Below are 25,333 nucleotides of genomic sequence, written 5' to 3'. Positions count from 1 at the left end.
AGTAGTCTCTCTAGAAATGGTTTTCATGGAAGGATTGTGACCAAAAAAAGTACCTTTGACATTTAACCAAGGCTAAGCAACTCAACTATGCATGAAAACTGGGGTCCAGAAAATCACAACAAATGCTCTGTACTGATTAGTTAAAATGTGAAATATTTGGCTGCAACAGAAGGCAGTTTGTTCTCCAGAGGGTTAGAGAGTGGTACAATAATGAGTGTTTGCAGACAACAGTGAACCATGGTGGAGGTTCCTTGCAAGTTTGGGATGCATTTCAGCAAATGGAGGTGGAAATTTTGTCAAGAGTATTAGTGTTCTCAATGCTGAGAAATACAGGCAGATAATTAATTATCCATCATATGATACCATCAAGGAGGGATCTGATTGGCTCTGAATTTATTTTGCAGCAGGACAAAGACCCCCAGCATAAAGTCATTAAAGGGAATCTGTCAGCCGGTTTTTGTAATATGAGAGCAGAATGATGTATGGTGAGAGATCCTTAATCCAGCAAGGTATCACTTACTAGGTTGTGTTTTGCTGTTTCAATAATAGTTATTGTTTTATCAGCAAGAGACTATCACTAAGTGTCTCGTGCCTCCTGGTAAATTTGTTCTGTATAACCACCCCCCTCACCACTGATTAGTAGATTTCTGTCAATGCACATTGTACACATAAATCTGCCAATCAGGGGTGTAGGTGGGGTTACACAGGGCTCAACATTCTGAGCACTGCTAGAAACCGTGGATGAGGGAACAGTGATTGTATCACAACTTCTGCACCAATTAAACTAAGTGATATCTTGCTGGAATCTGAGTCTCTGTCCCTACATTATGGGGCTGTCAAATTACATATCAATAACCTATTGACAGATTCCCTTTAAGAAATATCTTCAGCATAAAGAACAAGGAGTCCTGGAAGTGATAATGTGGCCCCCACAGAGCCAAAAGTCATTCTTTGGGAAGAAGTTTATGGCTTTGGCCACCGAAAGATGGCAGGTTAAAATGGGAAGAGATTCTCCAACTTCCCATCACAGGACCTTGGACTCCCCATAAGTGAGGTGGTTGACCTTCACACTACATAGTCAGTAAACACTATAGAGTACCACTAATCTGTTCCTGATTTAGCTGATTATATTTGTAGTTTAGACATTCCAGTGCCTTTACGTAACATTATTGTAGTAATTGCTCTGATTGACGCATTGTATATTTCTGCTGATAATTTTGTCTTGTAAGTACCAATGGATCGCTCCTACCCTTCAGTACAGCATCTGACACTGTGAGCCCATATGTATCTAGTACTACAGGTTAGTCCATTCAAGTACAGGGTAAAACTGTAATACCAGATGAAATGGTAGCATGGACGCATGTTTTGCTGTGTTAGGGGTTCTTATGCTGCTGTCACTTCATTCTGCTTATCAGGGTAGTCCCTAAAGATAGACCACCAATGTAAAATGTTGTAAGACCCCTATAATTGTTCATCATATTTTCAGTTGTCCACATTAAATTAAGGCAATGTAAATTGCTCAAGTAACAAAGAAACCTATAGTTAACCCTATTAATGATTATGAACAAGGTAATACTTAAAGCCTATGATAATCTGCAGATCTGTTTGCACATCACTCTGGCAGGTCTAACAATATGTATAATGTTTACAACTGTGAAGTCTCACCTGGTGAAGTGGACCCTCAAAGACCTTTGTCCAGATGACCAAATGGAATAATATCATTGATGCAGCAAGATCGGAGCAACAGTGGCTGTAGAGGCTGGATAGATAGCAGCTGAAGGAGCAGAGGCCGTAGAATCAGCATGGGAAAAACAATGAAGCAAAGTTAGAATAATGGCATAGTTGAGTAGTCTTGTCAAAGTAGCAGAGCTGAGTAGGTCAGGAGACTCCCAGTAAAAATGGAGCAGTGTGGAATGTTGTAGCAGAGCCCAGTGGCACAGCAGAGATGTGGTATAACAGAGCCCAGCAACTCAACTTTGTGAGGATTCTCAAGACTCTCACAAGTATCAATATAGAAGAGCCCAGCGGCAATGCAGAGCTGTGGTATAACAGAGCACAGCAAATTTGTGGGGCTTCTCAGGACTCTCACAAGTATCAATGTAGCAGAGCCCAGCGGCACAGCAGAGCTGAGCATGTCAGGAGACTACGTCTTAAGGAGTTGTATCTTAATGGATTCCCTAGATTTCACTCTTTGACCTCCATACAGCAGTAATCCCCAAAGTCACTTCCCCCCTGATGGATAGGGGTCAGTAGAATAAGACAGAAGAACAGCTAAGCACAGAAATGGAACCTTAAGGGCCTAATTACTCTGACTCAGTGTGAAGGGGATGGTCTCTTATAAACACTAGGCCCTTAGACATTGGAAAAAATATGGCAGTATTTACCCTTAGAGGGTCTGAAGTCCACATAAGCACATAACGCAGTGCCAAACAATGTGCTACAGGAAGAAATTGGTGGCCAGGAGGAACATATCAAACATAAAAAAAACATAAAGCTGAGACTGTGGGGCTGATTTACTTTTGCATTTGAACCTTTTTCGTCTATTTTTTGTCTGTTTTTCATTTGCACCATGTTCATCTTTTCATTTGCTCCATTTAGAAGTCACCTTTTTTATATGTTCATCTGTTTTTTTTAGTTTGCCATTGTGGTAGTTATTTAGGCTTTTCAGAAGTTTTTACCCGATTTCTTATTTGCGACTTTTCAAAAAGTCTCAAAATGTTTGCACAAATGTACTGCAGTTCCTCCTGGAGTGATTTTGTGCACACCAGCAATTCTTTTGACTTTTTCCACTAAAAAGTCACAAAACTGGTTAAAGACAGAAAATAAATATGATTTCTGACTTTGCATAAAAGTCGTGAACTGCGTGTGCCAGCAACGAATAATGCCAAAGAAAAAAGACAAGTGACTTAAAAAAATGCATATGATAAATCAGGACCAAAGTTTTCTTTCACAATTGAAAAAATGGTATACCGTTCTACTCCTGCCCAGAAAAAGAGAAATAGAAAAAGACTCTCTTTTGGCAATCATCAGGTCTATAGGGATCTGTATACACAATACGTTACACGTACACACAGTGGGGGAGATTTATGAAGATAAATATCAAGTAAGACAACTGATAGGTGGTACAAACTAGACTATCCAGTCTAAAAATACGAACCACTATGAAAAATCTGGAGCATTTTAAGACTGTCTAATCAAAGTCTGCACTGTCTGAGGATTATGCCATATTGATAAATATGCACCATTGTATAACTTCATTATGCAAGTTGTATGAAGTTGGTTTGTTGACTGAACGTGAGGTGATACACAAGGTGCCAGACTATTAAAGGTTATATATAGATGATATGGGAACAGAGACTATGAAGGGAATAAATAGAAGATAACATGGATAGAAGCAAGACAGAAACAATGATCAGATATAGGGGGAATAAAAAGTGAGGGGAGGAGACACATGGGGAAACTACAATGGGGGGATATATACAAACACAGTGATGGGACTGACTACATGGCGCATATTGTAGCAAAGCTAGGTAGGACTGGGTTAAATCCTAGCACTGTAGGTCTTAATTAGATGCACCTGGCTAGCTTTGACTAAGAACCGGGAAATGGGTTCATTTTGTGTCAGTCCTCTGGAAGTTAAGCAGAGTGGAGTATGTTGAAGGTGGTGAGTGACCAGTCAAAATGTGAGAGACACAAGCTAGGGTCTCTATCAGAGTAGCATGTGAAAGCTGCAGCCTTTTCAGTGTGAACTGTGCATGGAGTTGAATATTTCTGATTGGCGCTAGAAGCTTCTGGAGCTTGGGCCGCAGGTAGTACCTAGACTGGTAGGACCATACCTCTTCTGTGTGTAAAGTTTGCACTGGGAGAAAGGACTGTAATCTATTCGAGTTAGCCCGCACTAACATATGTGCCTGCTGAATGAACTGTTTATTTGCTGTTATACCTTTGTGCCCAGAAGAGGCTGCACATGTTTGAACCTAAGAGAGTGAACCCTTACATACAAGTGCTTCTCACTAAATTAGAATATTATCAAAAAGTTAATTTATTTCATTTCTTCAATACAAAAAGTGAAACTCATATATTATATAGAGTCATTACAAACAGAGTGATCTATTTCAAGTGTTTATTTCTGATACTGTGGATGATTAGTTTACAGCCAATGAAAACACAAAAGTCGTTATCTCAGTAAATTAGAATACTTTATAACAGCTTGAAAAATGGTTTTAAGATCCAAAATGTTGGCCTAATGAAATGTATGTTCAGTAAATGCACTCAATACTTGGTCGGGGCTCCTTTTGCATCAATTACTGCATCAATGCGGCGTGGCATGGAGGTGATCAGCCTGAGGCACTGCTGAGGTGTTATGGAAGCCCAGGTTGCTTTGATAGCAGCCTTCAGCTCGTCTGCATTGTAGGGTTAAGGTCAGGCGACATTGCTGGCCACCCATGCACAGTGATACTGTTGTTTTTAAACCAGGTATTGGTACTTTTGGAAGTGTGGACAGGTGCCAAGTCCTGCTGGAGAATGAAATTTCCATCTCCAAAAAAGCTTATCGGCAGAGGGAAGCATGAAGTCTCTAAAAATTTCCTGGTAGACGGCAGCGCTGACTTTGGTCTTCTTGATAAAACACAGTGGACCAACACTAGCAGATGACATGGCTCCTCAAACCATCACTGATTGTGGAAACTTCACACTAGACCTCAAGCAGCTTGGATTGTGGCCTCTCCACTCTTCCTCCAGACTCTGGGACCTTGATTTCCAAATGAAAATTGGAACTCTGGGACCTTATGGAGTGTGTCAATGACTGCCTTCTGGACATCTGTCAAGTCAGCAGTCTTCCCCATGATTGTGGAGCCTTCTGAAAAAGACTAAGGGATCTTTCTAAATGCTTAGGAAGCCTTTGCAGGTGTTTTTTGTTAATTATTTTAATTTCCTGAGATAATGACTTTTGTGTTTTCATTAGCGGTAAACCAGAATCATCAACATTTACAGAAATAAACATTTGAAATAGATCACTCTGTTTGTAATGACTCTATATAAGAAGAACTGAAATAAATTAACTTTTTGATGATATTCTAATTTAGTGAGATGCACCTGTACATAGATACATAGAGGGGAGAGGAAACAGGTAAAATATATAGCGATAGGAGAGCATACATGGAGAATATATGGTGAGAGAACAGGATACAGGGAGAATATACAGTTGAGGGTAGTACATGTGTGTAGGATAAACAGCGAGAGAAGAGAATACATCAAATAATAATAGATTTTTTTATTTCTATAATGCTGACATATTCCTCAGCACTTTACAATTCAGAGGTGACATGTACAGACAAATCTATAAGTGAATAAGTGTGACAGAAAAGGTAAAAAAGTGCTTGTATTGTATGGTCCAGGTATAAATATAATAAATTGTGGCATTCAAATAAAGCTGCATGAACAGTCACCAGCTACTATCTGTACAAGTAAAGATACAAAGTGCTACTGGGTGCATAGAGGGTGTGGAATCAGGTGATATAAAGAACCAGGTTCTGGAGAAAATTTAGGAAGGGCGAGCAGGGAATAGTTAGATCAGTGAGGTGGGCTGATTGACCTGCGGCAACTGTGGATATTGGGAATTCCCTTGAGTGTCTGGGTAGTGCATTCCAGAGGATTCTTGGAGACTGTAGTTGGAGGTTTTGGGTAATAGAGGCGGTTAGATTTAGATTCATAGCAGAACGGAGAGCATGGGTAGGTTGACAGACAGAAGAAAAAGAGGAGATGTAGGGTGGTACAGAACTGAGGAGAGCTTTGTGGGTGAGAATGATAATAAGTTTATATTGTAATCTATAGCAAATAGGCAACTAGTGCAATGACTGGCACAGGGAGGAGATATCGGTGTGGCAGCTGAACAGAACTATGACTCGGGCTACTGCATACTGGGTGGATTGGAAAGTGGTGAATTTAGTAAGAGGGAGACCACGCAGTAGAGAGTTGCAATGCAATAGTCCAGAGGAAAATGAATCAGAGCAACAGTAAGTTTTTACAGCACATAAAATATATACAGATATACAGTGAGGGATATATGGGGAATATACATAGACAGAGTATACAAGATGAGGAGACTTGATACAGTGTGGTGAGGTACAGTGCTCAGAATAAATGAGTACACCCCCTATGAAAAGTAAGAATTTACTAACTACAAAAACAATTTCCGAAACTTTGACAAGACTGAGTTTCATAGAACATTTTTTAAACCCATTACATGAAAGTAAGGTTAATAATATAATTTTCATTTCAAAAGCTTCACTTTTACTCAAACTAGCTGAAGCAAAAATGAATACACTCCACATCAAAAACTACTGCATCCAGTGGAAGGCAGCCAGGGCATGTGCCCCGGGTGCAGCCGGCAGGTGGGGCGCTGTCGGGCCGCATAATGCAGCGGTCCGAGGTGTCCCCCCGTGGCTGCATTCTGCCGCCCCCCGAACCGGGATATGGCCATTCTCTGAGCCAGCGTCAAGCTGACAGCTCGCTCAGAGAAGCTGCAGCATGCCGGCTCCCAGTGACTGTACTTGCGTCTTGCAGACCCAAGTACAACTGAAGCTCTGACCGTCGGCTTAGAGCGATGTCAGCAGCGTGATCAGGTTATGTGATCGTGCTGCTGACGTCATTCGCCGGCGCCCACAGGAGAGAGCAGAGCCTCGATGGTAAGTGCTTCTGACCTGATGCTATGGAACTGAAAACACCGAAGATTCAGCCCGGGGTGGTGGGGGCTATTAATTGTGCAGGGGGGCTATTAAATTGTGCAGGGGGGCTATTCATTGTGCAGGGGGGATTTATTCATTGTGCAGGGGGCTATTTATTAATTTTGCAGGGGAGATAGGTGGAGGGGAGAGGTTTAATCTGTGGGGAGAGAGTTGGGAGTGGGTGCAGACACATTATTGGTAGCAAGGGGGAAAATGTGTGCGGACACAGTATGGGGAGCGAGGGTGATGGGATGTGTGCGGACACAGTATGGGGAGTTGGGGAGATGTGTGAGGAGGAAATATGAGGAGGTAGGGGAAATGTGTAAGGAGACTATTGAAGGGAATAGTGTGAGGAGACAGTATGGGGGAAGAAAAGTGTGAGTGGGCACAGAATAGAGGCTGAGTAATGGGTGGGGGGTAGCATGGGGGGACTGGGGGGACACTGTTAGGTCACAGCCAGGAGGGGACAGTATGCTAAGGAGGGGGAGTGTGATGAGGGGGCACAGTACAGAGACTGTGCCCTATAGGGGGGACACAGTGTGAGAGGTCAGTGTGAAGAGGGAGCCCAGTATGGAAAGGGGAGGGCAGTGTGGAGGGAATGTACCATAAGAGGGACAGTGTGGGGGTCATATTTTGTGCAGGGAATATACTGAGAGGCAATTATTTATTCAGGGGCTCAGCGTAGGGCAGATATTTTTATTCAATAGCATTATACTGACACTTCTATCTTTAAGGGCATCGTGTGGATGTGCTGCAGAAGACCAGAGAAGATGGAAGTCTGCAGAGACAAGATGTGGATAGGAGAAGTCATCATGTGTCTGGACAAGAGGAAGAAAAGAAAGAGAACGACTCCAAAGACAACGTCATCTATAAGGTACCTGGATGTAAATGTTTTTTATGATGCTGACATTTTTATATTTTTATTTATGTTAGGAGCATTAAAAATGTTGTCCATGTTTGTGATGAGTCTGCTGTTAGTCATTCTATGTGGCGGCAGACTTCAGAATTCTCACAGTGCACACTGCATGCTGTCAGGATTCTCTCGTGCCAGTAACTTGCATAAATGCAGTCATGTGCTGACTAGACATGCGTGGTCTCACTCAATGAAAGTGAATTGAGCAAGGCAGGACACGTCTAGTCGGAATGTGGCCAGAAGTATACAAATCTCATACTTGTGGTGATCTGACCATCTACTTTTGCCACAGAAAGGTAGAATCCTAAATGTGTGCAGTGCGTGCGCTGTGAGAATTCAGAAGCCTGCAGTCACATACAGTGACTGCAGACTTTCCTCCCAAACCTGACGAGCCCTTTAATTATAAAATAAAGCCCTGTAGCCAATCCTAACAGCGTCTAATATACTCACTGTCAGGATTCAGCTCTGATTGCAGGTTCCATCAGTCATCACATGGCCACTTCACTCATATGCGATTTTCATACTTACGGTCACGTGACAACGAGCTTTTCTTCCTGCTTCTCACAGAAAGAATTAGGAGGAGCAGCTCGTCGGTATGTGACTAAGGCCAAGGCCCCGCTACCAGTATTTGTTCCTCATCTGGTTTTGGCTCCCACTCCTGAGAAAAAATACTGACCAACCAAAGAAAAGGTATAACAGAAACAAGTGCACCAATTCTGCGTTTATTACCCACTCCTGGTTTTGACTCCCACTCCTGTGAAAAATACTGACCAAATGCTGATAGCAGGGCCGTGGCCTTAGTGTGCAAATCGCATGTCCTGGGCAAGGAGCGGGGGAGGGGGGGCGCCAAACTGAATTCTTGCCCCGGGTGCTCGAAGACCTATATACACCTCTGACTGCATCTAGTGTTTTGTATGACTACCATGATTTTTAAGTACAGCACCAAATCTTCTAGACATGTAATGAACAAGTTAGCAACATATTCCAACATCCATTGTTTTCCATTCTTCCAGAAAGACCTGTTTTAGAGCCTGGATGCTGGATGGAAAGTGATGCTCAACTTGTCTTTTCAGAATTCCCCGTAGGTGTTCAAATCAGGAGAAATACTGGACACTGAATCACTTTCAACCTTTTCTTCTTCAGAAATGCAACAGTGGCCATAGATGTGTGTTTTAGATCATTTTTAGGTAGGAAAAGTGCACGTCTACCAAGGGCATGGAGTTGTGAGGATGTGGACTGTCTTACCCTGTCCCTACCCTGAAGACAACAGCCTTATGCATATAATGAGAAACACAAAAGCCCACATTAGGAGATTCAAAATAGGGTGGTATGGATAAATAACCACTCACACCCCATATTATCTAGCCAACTTGAACAGAATATAATAAAACAGGAGAAAGGCAAGTATAACCAAAACCAGGGGAGGAGTCCTGAGGAGATAATTTGCATATTCCCACTGCATTTTGGGGTAAGTGAAGAGTCTCCGCGAGCTCAAAGAACACTGGATTTTGGCTGTTGGAGCTGAAAAGAGGACATCGGTAAACCAGGGGAGGAGTCCTGAGGAGATAATTTGCATATTCCCACTGCATTTTGGGGTAAGTGAAGAGTCTCCGCGAGCTCAAAGAACACTGGATTTTGGCTGTTGGAGCTGAAAAGAGGACATCGGTAAACCAGGGGAGGAGTCCTGAGGAGATAATTTGCATATTCCCACTGCATTTTGGGGTAAGTGAAGAGTCTCCGCGAGCTCAAAGAACACTGGATTTTGGCTGTTGGAGCTGAAAAGAGGACATCGGTAAACCAGGGGAGGAGTCCTGAGGAGATAATTTGCATATTCCCACTGCATTTTGGGGTAAGTGAAGAGTCTCCGCGAGCTCAAAGAACACTGGATTTTGGCTGTTGGAGCTGAAAAGAGGACATCGGTAAACCAGGGGAGGAGTCCTGAGGAGATAATTTGCATATTCCCACTGCATTTTGGGGTAAGTGAAGAGTCTCCGCGAGCTCAAAGAACACTGGATTTTGGCTGTTGGAGCTGAAAAGAGGACATCGGTAAACCAGGGGAGGAGTCCTGAGGAGATAATTTGCATATTCCCACTGCATTTTGGGGTAAGTGAAGAGTCTCCGCGAGCTCAAAGAACACTGGATTTTGGCTGTTGGAGCTGAAAAGAGGACATCGGTAAACCAGGGGAGGAGTCCTGAGGAGATAATTTGCATATTCCCACTGCATTTTGGGGTAAGTGAAGAGTCTCCGCGAGCTCAAAGAACACTGGATTTTGGCTGTTGGAGCTGAAAAGAGGACATCGGTAAACCAGGGGAGGAGTCCTGAGGAGATAATTTGCATATTCCCACTGCATTTTGGGGTAAGTGAAGAGTCTCCGCGAGCTCAAAGAACACTGGATTTTGGCTGTTGGAGCTGAAAAGAGGACATCGGTAAACCAGGGGAGGAGTCCTGAGGAGATAATTTGCATATTCCCACTGCATTTTGGGGTAAGTGAAGAGTCTCCGCGAGCTCAAAGAACACTGGATTTTGGCTGTTGGAGCTGAAAAGAGGACATCGGTAAACCAGGGGAGGAGTCCTGAGGAGATAATTTGCATATTCCCACTGCATTTTGGGGTAAGTGAAGAGTCTCCGCGAGCTCAAAGAACACTGGATTTTGGCTGTTGGAGCTGAAAAGAGGACATCGGTAAACCAGGGGAGGAGTCCTGAGGAGATAATTTGCATATTCCCACTGCATTTTGGGGTAAGTGAAGAGTCTCCGCGAGCTCAAAGAACACTGGATTTTGGCTGTTGGAGCTGAAAAGAGGACATCGGTAAACCAGGGGAGGAGTCCTGAGGAGATAATTTGCATATTCCCACTGCATTTTGGGGTAAGTGAAGAGTCTCCGCGAGCTCAAAGAACACTGGATTTTGGCTGTTGGAGCTGAAAAGAGGACATCGGTAAACCAGGGGAGGAGTCCTGAGGAGATAATTTGCATATTCCCACTGCATTTTGGGGTAAGTGAAGAGTCTCCGCGAGCTCAAAGAACACTGGATTTTGGCTGTTGGAGCTGAAAAGAGGACATCGGTAAACCAGGGGAGGAGTCCTGAGGAGATAATTTGCATATTCCCACTGCATTTTGGGGTAAGTGAAGAGTCTCCGCGAGCTCAAAGAACACTGGATTTTGGCTGTTGGAGCTGAAAAGAGGACATCGGTAAACCAGGGGAGGAGTCCTGAGGAGATAATTTGCATATTCCCACTGCATTTTGGGGTAAGTGAAGAGTCTCCGCGAGCTCAAAGAACACTGGATTTTGGCTGTTGGAGCTGAAAAGAGGACATCGGTAAACCAGGGGAGGAGTCCTGAGGAGATAATTTGCATATTCCCACTGCATTTTGGGGTAAGTGAAGAGTCTCCGCGAGCTCAAAGAACACTGGATTTTGGCTGTTGGAGCTGAAAAGAGGACATCGGTAAACCAGGGGAGGAGTCCTGAGGAGATAATTTGCATATTCCCACTGCATTTTGGGGTAAGTGAAGAGTCTCCGCGAGCTCAAAGAACACTGGATTTTGGCTGTTGGAGCTGAAAAGAGGACATCGGTAAACCAGGGGAGGAGTCCTGAGGAGATAATTTGCATATTCCCACTGCATTTTGGGGTAAGTGAAGAGTCTCCGCGAGCTCAAAGAACACTGGATTTTGGCTGTTGGAGCTGAAAAGAGGACATCGGTAAACCAGGGGAGGAGTCCTGAGGAGATAATTTGCATATTCCCACTGCATTTTGGGGTAAGTGAAGAGTCTCCGCGAGCTCAAAGAACACTGGATTTTGGCTGTTGGAGCTGAAAAGAGGACATCGGTAAACCAGGGGAGGAGTCCTGAGGAGATAATTTGCATATTCCCACTGCATTTTGGGGTAAGTGAAGAGTCTCCGCGAGCTCAAAGAACACTGGATTTTGGCTGTTGGAGCTGAAAAGAGGACATCGGTAAACCAGGGGAGGAGTCCTGAGGAGATAATTTGCATATTCCCACTGCATTTTGGGGTAAGTGAAGAGTCTCCGCGAGCTCAAAGAACACTGGATTTTGGCTGTTGGAGCTGAAAAGAGGACATCGGTAAACCAGGGGAGGAGTCCTGAGGAGATAATTTGCATATTCCCACTGCATTTTGGGGTAAGTGAAGAGTCTCCGCGAGCTCAAAGAACACTGGATTTTGGCTGTTGGAGCTGAAAAGAGGACATCGGTAAACCAGGGGAGGAGTCCTGAGGAGATAATTTGCATATTCCCACTGCATTTTGGGGTAAGTGAAGAGTCTCCGCGAGCTCAAAGAACACTGGATTTTGGCTGTTGGAGCTGAAAAGAGGACATCGGTAAACCAGGGGAGGAGTCCTGAGGAGATAATTTGCATATTCCCACTGCATTTTGGGGTAAGTGAAGAGTCTCCGCGAGCTCAAAGAACACTGGATTTTGGCTGTTGGAGCTGAAAAGAGGACATCGGTAAACCAGGGGAGGAGTCCTGAGGAGATAATTTGCATATTCCCACTGCATTTTGGGGTAAGTGAAGAGTCTCCGCGAGCTCAAAGAACACTGGATTTTGGCTGTTGGAGCTGAAAAGAGGACATCGGTAAACCGCGCGCCTACCGGCGCGCGCATTTTGAAGCTTTTTTTTAAAGCTTTTTTCACTGTTTTCAGAACATTAACAATAAGAACATGGAAGAGTCCAGGAGCCATTTGGTGAGCTGCATATCCTGCTACATGTTCACAGACTTGCCAGTGGAAAAGCCAAACTTCACATGCCAGAAATGCAAGCTTGTGTCCCTGTTGGAGGAAAAGTTGCGAAATCTAGAAGAGAGGTTAACTACCTTGAAAATCATTAAGGAAGGTGAAGAGTTCTTAGACAGAGCAGAATTATCTCTTCATGATTCAGAAAGAGAAGAAATTCGAACTGCACCTGACGAAACAGAGGAATGGAAGCATGTGACCCACAGAAGCAGGAGGATCGAGAGGCAGTCAGCACCCATACTGCTCAGGAACCAGTACCAGGCTCTCACGCAGGAGAACCATGAAGAAATACAGCAAAATAAGACTTTGCCAGCAATGAATAACCTTGTAAGCCCTCAGAATCCTCCTGGATGGAGAAAGAAGAATGTTGTGAAGAAAAAACGGAGAGTGGTGGTCATGGGGGATTCCCTGTTAAGAGGAACAGAGGCCGCTATCTGCAGACCAGACATAACCTCAAGAGAAATGTGCTGTCTTCCAGGAGCAAAAATTAAAGATGTGTCTGACAGGATATCAAGACTCTTCAGACCTACAGATCACTACCCATTCCTGCTAATACATGTGGGGACAAATGACACCGCAAGAAAGGACCTGGAAACCATCTGCAGTGACTTTGAAGACTTAGGCAAGAAAGTGAAAGAATTGGGAGCGCAGGTGGTCTTCTCATCCATCCTCCCAGTGGATGGCCATGGAACAATGAGGTGGAATAAGATTCTACAGGTGAACAACTGGCTACGTCGATGGTGCCGTCAACAAGGATTTGGATTTCTGGATCACGGAATGAATTACCTATACGATGGACTACTTGCTAGAGATGGGGTGCACCTTACGAAGACTGGAAAACATGTATTTGGAAGTCGCCTTGCTACACTCATCAGAAGAGCTTTAAACTAGAACAATGTGGGAAGGGAAGCAAAAGGCCAGAAAAAGCCATACAGCTGACAAATACTATTGAGATCTCTGCTACTGGAAGTGGAAAGGAAGAACAAAGACAAAACAATTTAAACAATAAAAATATGGGAGGAAGAGAAACCAATCACAAACTAAAATGTTTTTATACAAATGCACAAAGCATGGGCAACAAACAAGGAGAATTGGAACTACTAATGCAGGAAAAGGAATATGATGTCATTGGAATCACTGAAACTTGGTGGGACGATCCACATGATTGGAATAACAGGCTAAAAGGATACAACTTATTTGCAAGAAACAGACTTGATAAACGAGGAGGAGGTGTTGCATTGTATGTTAGAAAAGCGTATATCTGCACAGAGATTGAAGCTTCAGAGACTGGGAGTTCTGTGGAAACTGTTTGGGTAAGAATACAAGGAGAGAACAACGGAAAGGACACCATTGTAGGCATTTACTACAGGCCACCTGGGCAAGCTGAAGATATGGATGAACTCTTTATGTATCAAATGACCAAGTTCTCCAAAAAATATGACGTAGTGGTCATGGGAGATTTCAACTATCCAGACATTTGTTGGGAATCTCTCTCAAGTAAAACTAACAGGTCAAGCAAATTCTTATCCTCTCTTGCTGACAACTTTATCTTCCAAAAGGTAGGGGAGAAAACAAGGGGATCTGCTACTTTGGATCTAATCCTTATAAACAGGGAGGAAATGGTTGAAGAGGTAAAGGTGGCTGGGACCCTAGGAGGCAGCGATCATGCTATTATAGAATTTTGGATAACTAGAGGAGGAAGACATGTGAAGACTCAGACTTCAAGGTTAGATTTTAGAAAGGCAGATTTTAAGAGACTCAGAAAGAGAATAGGAGGGATCCAATGGCTGGATGTCCTTAAGGACAAAAATGTCCAGGAAGGTTGGGAAATTTTTAAAAATGAGATTCTCAAAGCACAATCGTTAACAATCCCGAAAAGTAGGAAGAATGGGAAGCATTTAAGGAAACCAGGATGGATGAACACAGAACTTAAACACATGCTAAAAAGAAAGAAAGAAATGTTTATTAAATGGAAAGAGGGAGGCATATCTAAAGAAGATTATAATGGAGTCTGCAGATCCTGTAGGGCACGTATCAGGTTAGCTAAAGCTGACAATGAATTAAGGCTTGCAAGAGATGTCAAAAGCAATAAAAAAGGATTTTGGGGGTATGTCAAAAGTAAAAGAAAAGTCAAAGATGCTATAGGATTTTTACAGGATGAAAATGGAGAAATGGTAAGAGAGGATGTTGAGAAGGCCGAACTTTTTAATTCCTATTTTGCATCTGTTTTCTCTCAGAAAGAAAATGTAACATCAACTGATCTTCACTGTCCTTTTAAAGGAATAGAGGAATCCAAGTTATCTGTAAACAGAAAGATTGTGAGGGAATATTTAGCTAACATAAATGAGTTCAAGTCTCCAGGTCCAGATGAATTACACCCCAGAGTACTGAAGGAGATCGTAGAAGAAATTTTAGAACCACTCTCCATAATCTTTGAAAATTCTTGGAGAACAGGAGAAGTCCCAGAAGACTGGAGAAGAGCAAATGTTGTTCCTATCTTCAAAAAGGGGAAGAAGGTGGACCCAGGGAACTATAGGCCGGTGAGTCTGACTTCTATACCAGGAAAGATCTTTGAACAAATTATTAAACAACATATATGTAAGTACATGGATAAGAATGAAGTGATTAACCAGAGTCAGCATGGGTTTGTAACTAACAAGTCATGTCAGACTAACTTAATTTCCTTCTATGACAGAATCACTGACTGGGTGGATCAGGGAAATGCTGTAGATATAGTATATCTTGACTTCAGCAAAGCATTTGACAAAGTATCTCACACCATCCTTATTGAAAAAATGACCAAGTATGCAATGGACCAGGCAACTGTTAGGTGGATTCATAACTGGCTTAGTGATCGGACTCAAAGGGTGGTTGTAAATGGCTTCACATCCAGCTGGATGAATGTCTCAAGTGGGGTACCACAGGGCTCCGTCCTGGGACCTGTATTGTTCAACATCTTTATCAATGATTTAGATGAAGGAATTGAGGGTAAACTGATTAAATTTGCTGATGACACAAAGCTAGGAGGGATAGCTAATACTAGAGAAGAGAGAGAGAGGATTCAAAAAGACCTAAATAAACTGGAGCAGTGGGCAGCAACCAACAGAATGGTTTTTAACAGGGAAAAATGCAAAGTACTACATCTGGGCAATAAAAATGAAAAAAGCATATACAGAATGGGAGGAATAGAGCTAAGCAACAGTACATGTGAAAAAGACTTAGGTATACTAATAGATCATAGACTGAACATGAGTCAACAGTGTGATGCAGCAGCAAAAAAGGCAAATACAATTCTGGGATGTATTAACAGAAGCATACAGTCTAGATCACGTGAAGTCATTATCGGTCTTTACTCCTCTTTGGTCAGACCTCATCTGGAATACTGTGTACAGTTTTGGGCACCACATTTTAAAAAAGACATAGACAAACTGGAGCAAGTTCAGAGAAGAGCGACCAGAATAGTGACTGGTCTGCAAACCATGTCCTATGAGGAACGGTTGCAGGATTTGGGAATGTTTAGCTTGCAAAAAAGAAGACTGAGAGGAGACTTAATAGCTGTCTACAAATAGGTCAAGGGCTGTCACATTGTAGAAGGATCATCTTTATTCTCATTTGCACAAGGAAAGACTAGAAGCAATGGGATGAAACTAAATGGGAGGAGACACAGATTAGATATTAGAAAAAACTTTTTGACAGTTAGGGTGATTAATGAGTGGAACAGGCTGCCACGAGAGGTGGTGAGTTCCCCTTCAATGGACGTCTTCAAACAGAGGCTGGACAGACATCTGTCTGAGATGATCTAGTGAATCCTGCTTTGAGCAGGGGGTTGGACCAGATGACCCAGGAGGTCCCTTCCAACTCTACCATTCTATGATTCTATGATTCTATGATAATGGCATACAAAAAGTTTATTATAATTTCATATTAAAAAGTCCATAAAAAGTCTGTCAGAAAAGGCTGCCTCTTCTGACAGACACTGGCCCTCCCTTGTCTCTAGCCACGTGTGATACCTTGGGGTAAGTTACTTTTACCATGTACTTGATATATTCTGTAGAAATGGAGCAATTGTGCAGGACTATGGTACTTGTGCTCCCTATTCATTAAGTGTTACATTATTTCTTACTCTGCTCTATCTTATTATTTATTACTTTTGTCCTTTGGATCTGTTTGTCAGCACCTTACTGTTTTATTGTTTATATATGGACTTTTTAATATGAAATTATAATAAACTTTTTGTATGCCATTATACTTGCCTTTCTCCTGTTTTATTATAGCCTTATGCATATGTGTAATGTAAACAGAGTTATGCGTTTTATCCATTTAACATGTATGTGTATAATCCCTATGTAATGTCTTATGGTAAAGCGGGGAAAATGTGGAAAACCCATGATAGTGTACAAAGATAAGTGTTTTATAGATAAAGGGAGCATGGATTATTAGTAACATACTGCAGAGATAGGAAATAGATAAGGAATAGTTAATGTTAGTCATAGGCCCACAGGTGGGAGGGGAATAGTATTAATAAAAGAAGAGGTACTTCCTGGTGATGTGTGGTTAAGAGTAGTGGAAAGTTTCAGTAAGCTCTATGTGGAGTTCAAGTGCAGTGTGCTGCTAGGGCCAACATGGGCCTATCACTCGGGGCAGTGGATTGCCATACAACTCTAAGTGGATCCATTCGCCGGGCCTGGGACATCGAGATTGGCACCGGCACAATCGGGCACATCACACCTGCAGGCGTGCAGGGGAAGATGGACATAGATCCTCAAAGTTGGAGGATGACGGAATCTGGGTGCACGGTCATCGGTGGAGATCCCTAGTGGTACTGGAGACAGCAGGAGAAGGGATGCTTTACCAGGCACAAGTGCTAGGGCTGAAGTTATGTCTGGTACCTGAGGTAAAGACTATAACCTGTTGTGCCCTCTCCCACATGCTCAACTGTAATGACTGAACTATTTAGTAAATGTTTGAGTGTTTGAAAAGCTCTTCGTGTCACCTGGATTGTGTGCGGCGGTTCCGGAATATGGAAGTCTGGAGTCAGCGGATGCCTATAGCCCACAAGTGAATGTGATGCACCCCACACCTAACAGCACACTGTGAATGGGACATGATTTTCCTGTAGGGTACAAGAGCGTGCAGGAGCTACAGCAGCTCGCCCACAACTACCCCGTTCGGACACCTTACAGAGTGATGGTAGCAACTTCTCTTTTAATATACTGTAGTACATCTGTGAATTCATGATGCCATCAATGAAAAGTAGTTCCCCGACATCAACAGCACTCAAGCAGCCCTACATAAGTATACTGCCACGTGTTTCACTGTAGGCACCATGCATTTTTCTTTGTACTCCTCACCTTTGTGACGCCATACAGTTTTGGAGCCATCAGTTCCGAAAAAATAAAAAAACACTCATCTTGGTCTCATCACTTCAGATGAGTGAGTCCAGTAGTCTTCATATTTTTCAGCATGGGCCCTGGAATAAGGTAGCCAGACTTTTTTGTGCATAGGCCCATTTAGGTATTAGCTTCCGTGGTCGGCCTGGACGTCTCTATGAGATGATTGCAGTTCCATCTTTGTTACATTTTTGTATCAATTTGTTACAGTATTCTGTATAATAAGAAAAGCTTTGCTGATATTCTTGTAGCCTTCACCCTTCTGGTGTATAGAAACTATTTTTTCTCAGGTCTTGTGACATTTCTCTTCCATGTGGTGCAATTGCAGACAGCATGGAAAGGGAAGGGGATTTCTTTGTTAAGTCACAAATTTTTATAGTCAACTGTCTGCTAGATACCTGTTTAATGAATAATTAGACTTACCTGTGGTTCAATTATTGTTAATTAGAAGCAATCACTGTAGAAGGACATAACGGCTGAAAGAATAGGAGGAAGAAGGTGAAGAGGAAGACCAGCCACCCAATGGCTAGATACTATCAATATAACAGTGAAGAAGAGTGGTGGACATATCTAGGCCTGTACAAGATCGATCTTCTTACAGTTCATTCATCCAACAAGTTGACATCCATCAAGTTTCACGATCGAGTATAAACTTTAGCTGTGCTCCTAATATTTTTATTGGGATGTAATCTTATTTGAAACATGGTCTTGACTGAATTTGTGAGGAAAATTACTTTTTTGGGTGTCCAATCAATGGCCCACATTTGTAGGAGTATTTTATAGTATGGTGTCCCACAGAAAATGTTTATTCTGAAAGAAAACTTCTTACAAATCTGTTGAAGTGTACTCATGTTACATACCTGGCGGCATCCTTGCATAGTGGTCCATCTCCCACTGTGCAAGAGCGCGCACTTGATTTCTAGTCCAGACTGCCACTCTGGCTTCTTTCCATACTGTCTGCTTTGCTCTGCTCTGACTGCTTAGGGCGACGCCCGCTGAGCTTCCTGTTTCTTGTAGCTGCTACAGACACACCCCTAATGCGTCCTCAGCGTATTGATGTCTGTCACCTGGTATTTAAACCAGCTCCTCCTTGGAATCCTTGACTGAGCATCTTGTTCTGTCAGTTGGCTTCTAGTCACTGATGTGCCAGGTCTTGTCTAAGTTTCCTGCCTTGCGGTATCAGTTCCCGTGTCTGAACTGTGTCCTGTCTGTGTACTCTAGCCAGCTGTCTGTCTGCCTTCCTGGAGGCTGTATTTCCAGGCCTGTGTGAACACGCTCCTAGCCTGTTCGTCCTGCCCTCTGGGGGCCGCATACCCAGACTCGCTCCTGTATTTGTTGCAGTACAGTTCCTGTCTGAACTGTCTCCTAACCTGCTTCTTGTTTCTCTCTATGTCCGTACCTTTCCTTTCTCCTGCATTGTCTGAACCAGCACTTGGCTTTACCTTGGCTCGTTCCTGTATTTTGTTGCAGTAACAGTTCCTGTCTGAACTGTCTCCTAACCTGTTTCCTGTTTTTCTCTATGTCCGTACCTTCCCTTTTTCTGCAGAGTCTGAACCGGCTCCTAACTCCTACTCGTTGTTGCTGTACTTCCGTTTGTGAGTTTAGATTCCACTCGCTACTTCATTGCAAGTATCTTGTGTGTATCTGGTTCTGCCTTTCCCTTCCTGTCTGTTCCATGTGAACAGAGCCCTGTCCCCTCTGCTCTGCCTTGCTCACCGCTCTGGCGGTTCTTGCCTGCTCTGCCATGCTCACCGCTCTGGCGGTTCTTGCCTGCTCTGCCTTGCTCACCGCTCCGGTGGTTCTAGCCTGCTCTGCCTTGCTCACCGCTCCTGCGGTATCCGCTCTGCTCTGCCTTGCTCACTGCTCCTGCGGTTTCCGCTCTGCTCTGCCTTGCTCACCGCTCCTGCGGTTTCCGCTCTGCTCTGCCTTGCTCACCACTCCTGCGGTTTCCGCTCTACTCTGCCTTGCTCACCGCTCCTGCGGTTTCCGCTCTGCTCTGCCTTGCTCACAGCTCCTGCGGTTTCCGCTCTGCCTTGCTCACCACTCCTGCGGTTTCCGCTCTGCTCTGCCTTGCTCAACGCTCCTGCGGTTTCCGCTCTGCTCTGCCTTGCTCACCGCTCCTGCGGTTTCCGCTCTGCTCTGCCTTGCTCACCGCTCCTGCGGTTTCCGCTCTGCTCTGCCTTGCTCACCGCTCCTGCGGTTTCCGCTCTGGTCTGCTTTGCTCACCGCTCCTGCGGTTTCCGCTCTGCTCTGCTTTGCTCACCGCTCCTGCGGTTTCTGCTCTGCTCTGATCCTTTGCTCACTGCTCCGGCAGTCTCGCTCTGCTCTGACCCTTTGCTCACTGCTCCGGCAGTCTCGCTCTGCTATGACCCTTTGCTCACTGCTCCGGCAGTCTCGCTCTGCTATGACCCTTTGCTCACTGCTCCGGCAGTCTCGCTCTGCTATGACCCTTTGCTCACTGCTCCGGCAGTCTCGCTCTGCTCTGACCCTTTGCTCACTGCTCCGGCAGTCTCGCTCTGCTCTGACCCTTTGCTCACTGCTCCGGCAGTCTCGCTCTGCTCTGACCCTTTGCTCACTGCTCCGGCAGTCTCGCTCTGCTCTGACCCTTTGCTCACTGCTCCGGCAGTCTCGCTCTGCTATGACCCTTTGCTCACTGCTTCTGCAGTCTCGTCCTGCTCCACTCTTGCTCACCGCTCCAGGCGGCCTCGTCCTGCTCTACTCTCGCTCACCGCTCCTGGCGGTCTCGTTTTGCTCTGCTCTTGCTCGCCGCTCCGGGCGGCCTCACTCTGCTGTGTTTGTCCACCGCATCTGCGGTTCTGTTCCTGAGTCCCAGTCTGTACTGGGTCCTATCCACTCTGTGCTCCAACCTGTCGTACCTGCCAGTACCTCCCTGCCTGCATACCAGTCGTGCTTGCCAGCATCCACCCGTCTGCATACCAGCCGTGTCTGCCTATATCCACCCGTCTGTGTGCCAGCCTAACCTGCCTGTTCCTGTATTCCCCGGTGTGGGTCAACAGCCGTGTCCGGGGTCTGACGTGGAGTAGCACCTGGTCCCTCTGCTCGGTTCCTCCTTGGTGCACTGGCGTCGTATGCCGTCGTGCGACCTTGGTCGGATCGGGTGGATACTTAGTTACGCCCCTCCAGGCATTCACTCTCCGGTACGGTCCAGTGGAATCACTACATATACACGCACACGCCAGTCAGTCCGGGCGCGTGCATTACAACTCATTTATGCTGAGCACTGTAACATGGAGAGTATACAGTGAGGGAAGTGATACATAATATACACTGAGGTGTGGGGATACTAGGGGTGTAACGAGTGCAGTTGCAAAGGATGCAATGTTGACCAGGCCCGTGGAGTCAGGGGGCACGCCGACACAAGCTACTGTAAATGTATTGCGATGCAGAGAGCTAATAGCTCCCTGTGCTGCAATAGCCATAATAGCCGTCGACCAAGCAAAGGCAGGAAACTTGATGTCAGCATGCTTGTCACGGGCGGAGTAAGAAATCGCTGCCATGCACCGCACACCCCCTGCACCAGCTATAATACACAGTGAGAGGATAGGATACATAATGCACAGAGAGGAGAGGGGATACAGGCAAGACACAGTGTGTGGGGAGGGGATACGTATAAGGAGATGGAATACAGATAGGACAGTGTAGGGGTAGAGATACAGGCAGGACAGTGTGAGGGGAGGGAGACAGGCAGGACAGTGTGAGGGGAGGGATACAGGCTGGACAGTGAGGGCATGTGTGACATGCATAAGTAGCGCTGTTGATTTAAAAGCATCCATAAACTAGAGGGGATAACACAGTCACATGAGACAGGGAAGGTTTTAGCAGAGCCCTAGGGGAATGTGGGGAAGTTGTTTACTGTCTGGCTGGAGCCGAAGAGAAAGATGGTGTGTGTGTTCTGTATCTCACAGAAGTGCCCCTGTGTCTATGCCTGAGGGTCAATACCTCTGTGTGCCTAAGAGAAGCTGCAGCACATGGTCTATGGTCGCCCTGAGTAATGATTCCCCCAGGATTCCAAAGAATTAATGTAACCTGTCTCGCCCCTATCTGAACCTAGCAGCATGCGTGTAACATTGGTGGCCCATACGGGGAGTCCTGAGCTGGAATTAGTGGGTAGAGGGAGAGGAGGAAAAGTGTCTGGAAAAACACAGCAGCACAGCACCTCAACTCAACTCTGTTACACCAGTTAAAGAGGACCAGCCCTAAAGAAAACTCACTAGCAGCAATGGATGTGGAAATACAAATGGACAGAATTAGTGAGCTGCTTCTTCAGTTAACCTGTGAAGAATTGAGAACAGTAGCAGAACATATAAAGATGTCAGAAGAACAGATTTCTAAAGCACACAACTGCAGGCAACTGTTAGCTGCCATCAATGCAAAAATGGATGAGCTGGGAGAGAAAGAAGCTGAAGACATCATGGGCACATTCCTCCAGGAACTAACACAGTTTCTAACCAGGTTGAAGTTGGAGGATGGAGGGGCGGCACCAATTACCAAAAGCGGGAATCTCCGTCCACAGACTGAACTACAGGAATTGAAAGAACAATTCAAAGCCCTAACAACAGTCCTGCAGGAATCGACCAAAACCTCTGAACGGGTGATAGACTCAGACAGGACCTTTAACCTGCTCGGGTTAGATAAATCAGGGAAACAGTCCTCTCTAACACCACAAATCATCATAAGGAAAGAATTCAAGATCCTGGGACAGAATTGAGAGTATGAACAGAAAAAGAGACTGTCTTATAGGAATTTGTTGCACCAGCTCGATGCAGGCTTACAGAAAGGCTACCAACCAGATGAGATCGGTGAGAGGATGGTGAAAGTGATCAGCCCAGGACTGAACCTCCATAGTATGCTAGAAATGAATAGTCAATTGACCTTGCATTATATGAAGATGATTCTACAAGGGCACTATAAAGAAGAGAGTACTTCAGAATTGTTCCACTGACTCATTAACCTTTCACAGAAAAATAATTAACCACCCCAAAGTTTCTTGTTCAGATCAATTGAACTGAAGGATAGACTGTTGTTTGCATCCAGAAATGTAGAAGCGGAAGAGAAGTTTGATGCTGGACTGATCCAGAAGAAGTTCTTGAGATAATTGGGAATGGGATTAATCAGCAAAGACATCAAGTTGCAGCTGAAAAAGTACCTAGAAGATCCTAGGATTCTGAACGAAGTCCTAATTGAAAAAATGAGGCAGCTAGTTTGGAGTCAGAGAGCGAACAGAAGTTAAAGAATGGCTCTGCTCCTTAAATCACCAAAATGAGTCAGCTGAAGTTGGAAACCCCCAGTGGCCAGTCCGAAGATCAACATAGAGACCCTCCAGTGCCACCACCGAGAGGGAAACTTAAATCACCAACAAAAGAGAAGACCGCCAGCGCTGACTGGGAGAAAGTAATAGGAGAACTGCGAGCCGAGTTGATTGCGGTGAAAAAGTTGATTTGTTCCAGGCCAGAACCGGTATCCCTCAGACTCAGGAGTGGGTTCCAAAACAGAGGATATCTTGTGAAGCGTGCCGTTCATCAATCAGAGTACGGTATGTGTCCACTGTCTAAGATGTGGTGAGGAAGGACATTATGCCAAGGAGTGCCAATGGTCACGGTCGTTTGGGTTAAAAGACAGGAGGTTGCCAGTGTGGGGCGACTGGCAACTGCGACACGGAGGATGCCCCATAAGCCAATCCAAATCTCACCAAAACCCAGAACGGCGCATGAGGTAAAACGGCTGCGTCAGTAATATCCCCAAGTGTGTTCCCGTCTACAACAGCTGCAAGGGAGACAGGGGCATCAGTTACTTAATGCCCAGTGCGGAGGTCAAACTATGTACTCCTGGGAGGAGGATTCCTCGGTCAGTAAAGATAGCCTCATCAGCCTAATCGGTGAAAGGTGCTTTATACAGTGCCACCTAGATGGACTCCTAGTAAAAGCACTGTGGGACGCAGGAGCCCAAGCGAGCTTTTTAAATGAAGAATTGAGAAGGCGCTACCTGACACACACTAAAAGAACTCTTGGGACCAGTGGAACTCCACGGCAAAGCCGTCAACCAAACTGTAATCCCTTTCATAGGCTGGGTGGAAGTGACTTTCCAACGAAGAACAGCAACACCATCAAGCTTTTGGTACCTTTTTCTCGTGACCAGTGATCAGAACGTGGCAGAAGGTTATATATCCTGGGTTATAATGTAATCAGTGAGGTCATCACGAAACACAAGGCAGGGGTGCTGGTGGTGGATGCAATCGCCACATCGCTCGCCATACCCAACGCCGTGGTGGAAAATGTGATTCATAGAGTAAAGAAAGCACAGAATACAATGGACCTAAAAGAAGTCAAGGTAGGCTGGCGTCCAACCATCATCAACCCTACAAACTAAATGGTGGGGGTGAGGTGTGGAGTCCGGGTAGAACAGGGAAGAAAAGTCCAGGAAAGACTATTTGTGCCAAAAGGCTCCTCAGAACTTCCGGAAGGCCTAGTTCAAGGTGAGACTGTGCTTACGATTCCTACTGGTGGGTTTGCTCGAGTGACAATACTGGTGATGAATACTACGAGACACGAAATTAGACTGGATCCAAAGACTGTGTTAGGTCACATCGAAACCATTAAAACGGTATATCCAGCCAGTGTGAGACCCGCCCAGGGGTCTACAGTGAATTCAGTCTCCCCAACAAGGAACAGGAGTTGCCCAGGGGAAGAAATTGCATGACCCACCTCGGAGTCCTGGGATCCCCCAGTACCCCTGGAACACTTATGTGCTGAAGATCGAGCGGTAGCAAAACAGATGCTGAGAGAAGAGTGTCATGCATTCTCCAAAGACAACTCTAATATAGGCTATATCCCATCATTGCAGTTGAAAATCAATTTGAAAGACACGACTCCAGTAATCAGAAGTTACATGTCTGTGTCGAAACCATTACACAGTGAAGTGAAAGAGTATTTGCAAGACCTAATCAACAGAGGTTGGGTTCCAAAGTTGAAGTCGTCTTATGCCTCTACTATTGTTGGTGTTAGGAAGAAGGATGGTACGTTGAGACTCTGCTGTGATTACCGGGAACTAAACCGAAAGTCAGTACCTGATTGGCACCCAATACCAAAGATCCAAGATATGCTGGATAGTCTATCAGGAAGTACCTGGTTCTCTGTCCTCGATCAGGGTACAGCATACCATCAAGGGTTTGTTGAAGAGTCCAGTAGACCTTCGACAGCATTCATCACACCTGAAAAGAGGAAAAGAGGTGTGCTATGAAGCAGTGATCACCCAACAATACTTCAATAAATTATCATACGTTATACTAAGTTACAATAAATTTTATTCATTACAGATATAAATACATACAAACAACGTCAAAAAACCCAAATAGTTAAAACACAAGACCCCTGATGAAGCCACGTGTAGTGGCGACACGCATTGGGCACTGAATGCCCGCCTGCATCATCCCAGCATAGGTCTCTGTGCTCAGGGAGGTGATTGATTTTAGCGCTATTGTGTACTGGAGGGATACTTACAGCATGAAAGGGTTTTGTATTTATTTATATCCTGAATAGTATTT

The 25,333-nt window shown here is 44.7% G+C and overlaps 1 long non-coding RNA gene across 1 annotated transcript in view; it reads right to left on the bottom strand.

Annotated features, from left to right (window-relative positions):
• LOC141165204 (uncharacterized) overlaps window positions 1-25,002 on the bottom strand; it is a 54,339-nt gene extending 29,337 nt beyond the window's left edge. Inside the window, exons 1-2 of the long non-coding RNA XR_012251092.1 lie at window positions 24,915-25,002; window positions 1,666-1,774 (exon numbers count right to left, since the gene is read on the bottom strand). This is a non-coding gene — a long non-coding RNA (uncharacterized lncRNA). The remainder of the gene's footprint in view (window positions 1-1,665; window positions 1,775-24,914) is intronic.
• Window positions 25,003-25,333: the final 331 nt, after the last annotated feature.

The sequence above is a fragment of the Phyllobates terribilis genome, unplaced genomic scaffold, assembly GCF_046119375.1.
Source record: "Phyllobates terribilis strain yellow unplaced genomic scaffold, ASM4611937v1 Scaffold_11__3_contigs__length_659146591, whole genome shotgun sequence".
NCBI classification, from domain to species: Eukaryota; Metazoa; Chordata; class Amphibia; order Anura; family Dendrobatidae; genus Phyllobates; species Phyllobates terribilis.
The sequence above is the reverse complement of the archived record's forward strand: the minus strand, read 5'-3'. Positions and strand labels throughout refer to the sequence as shown.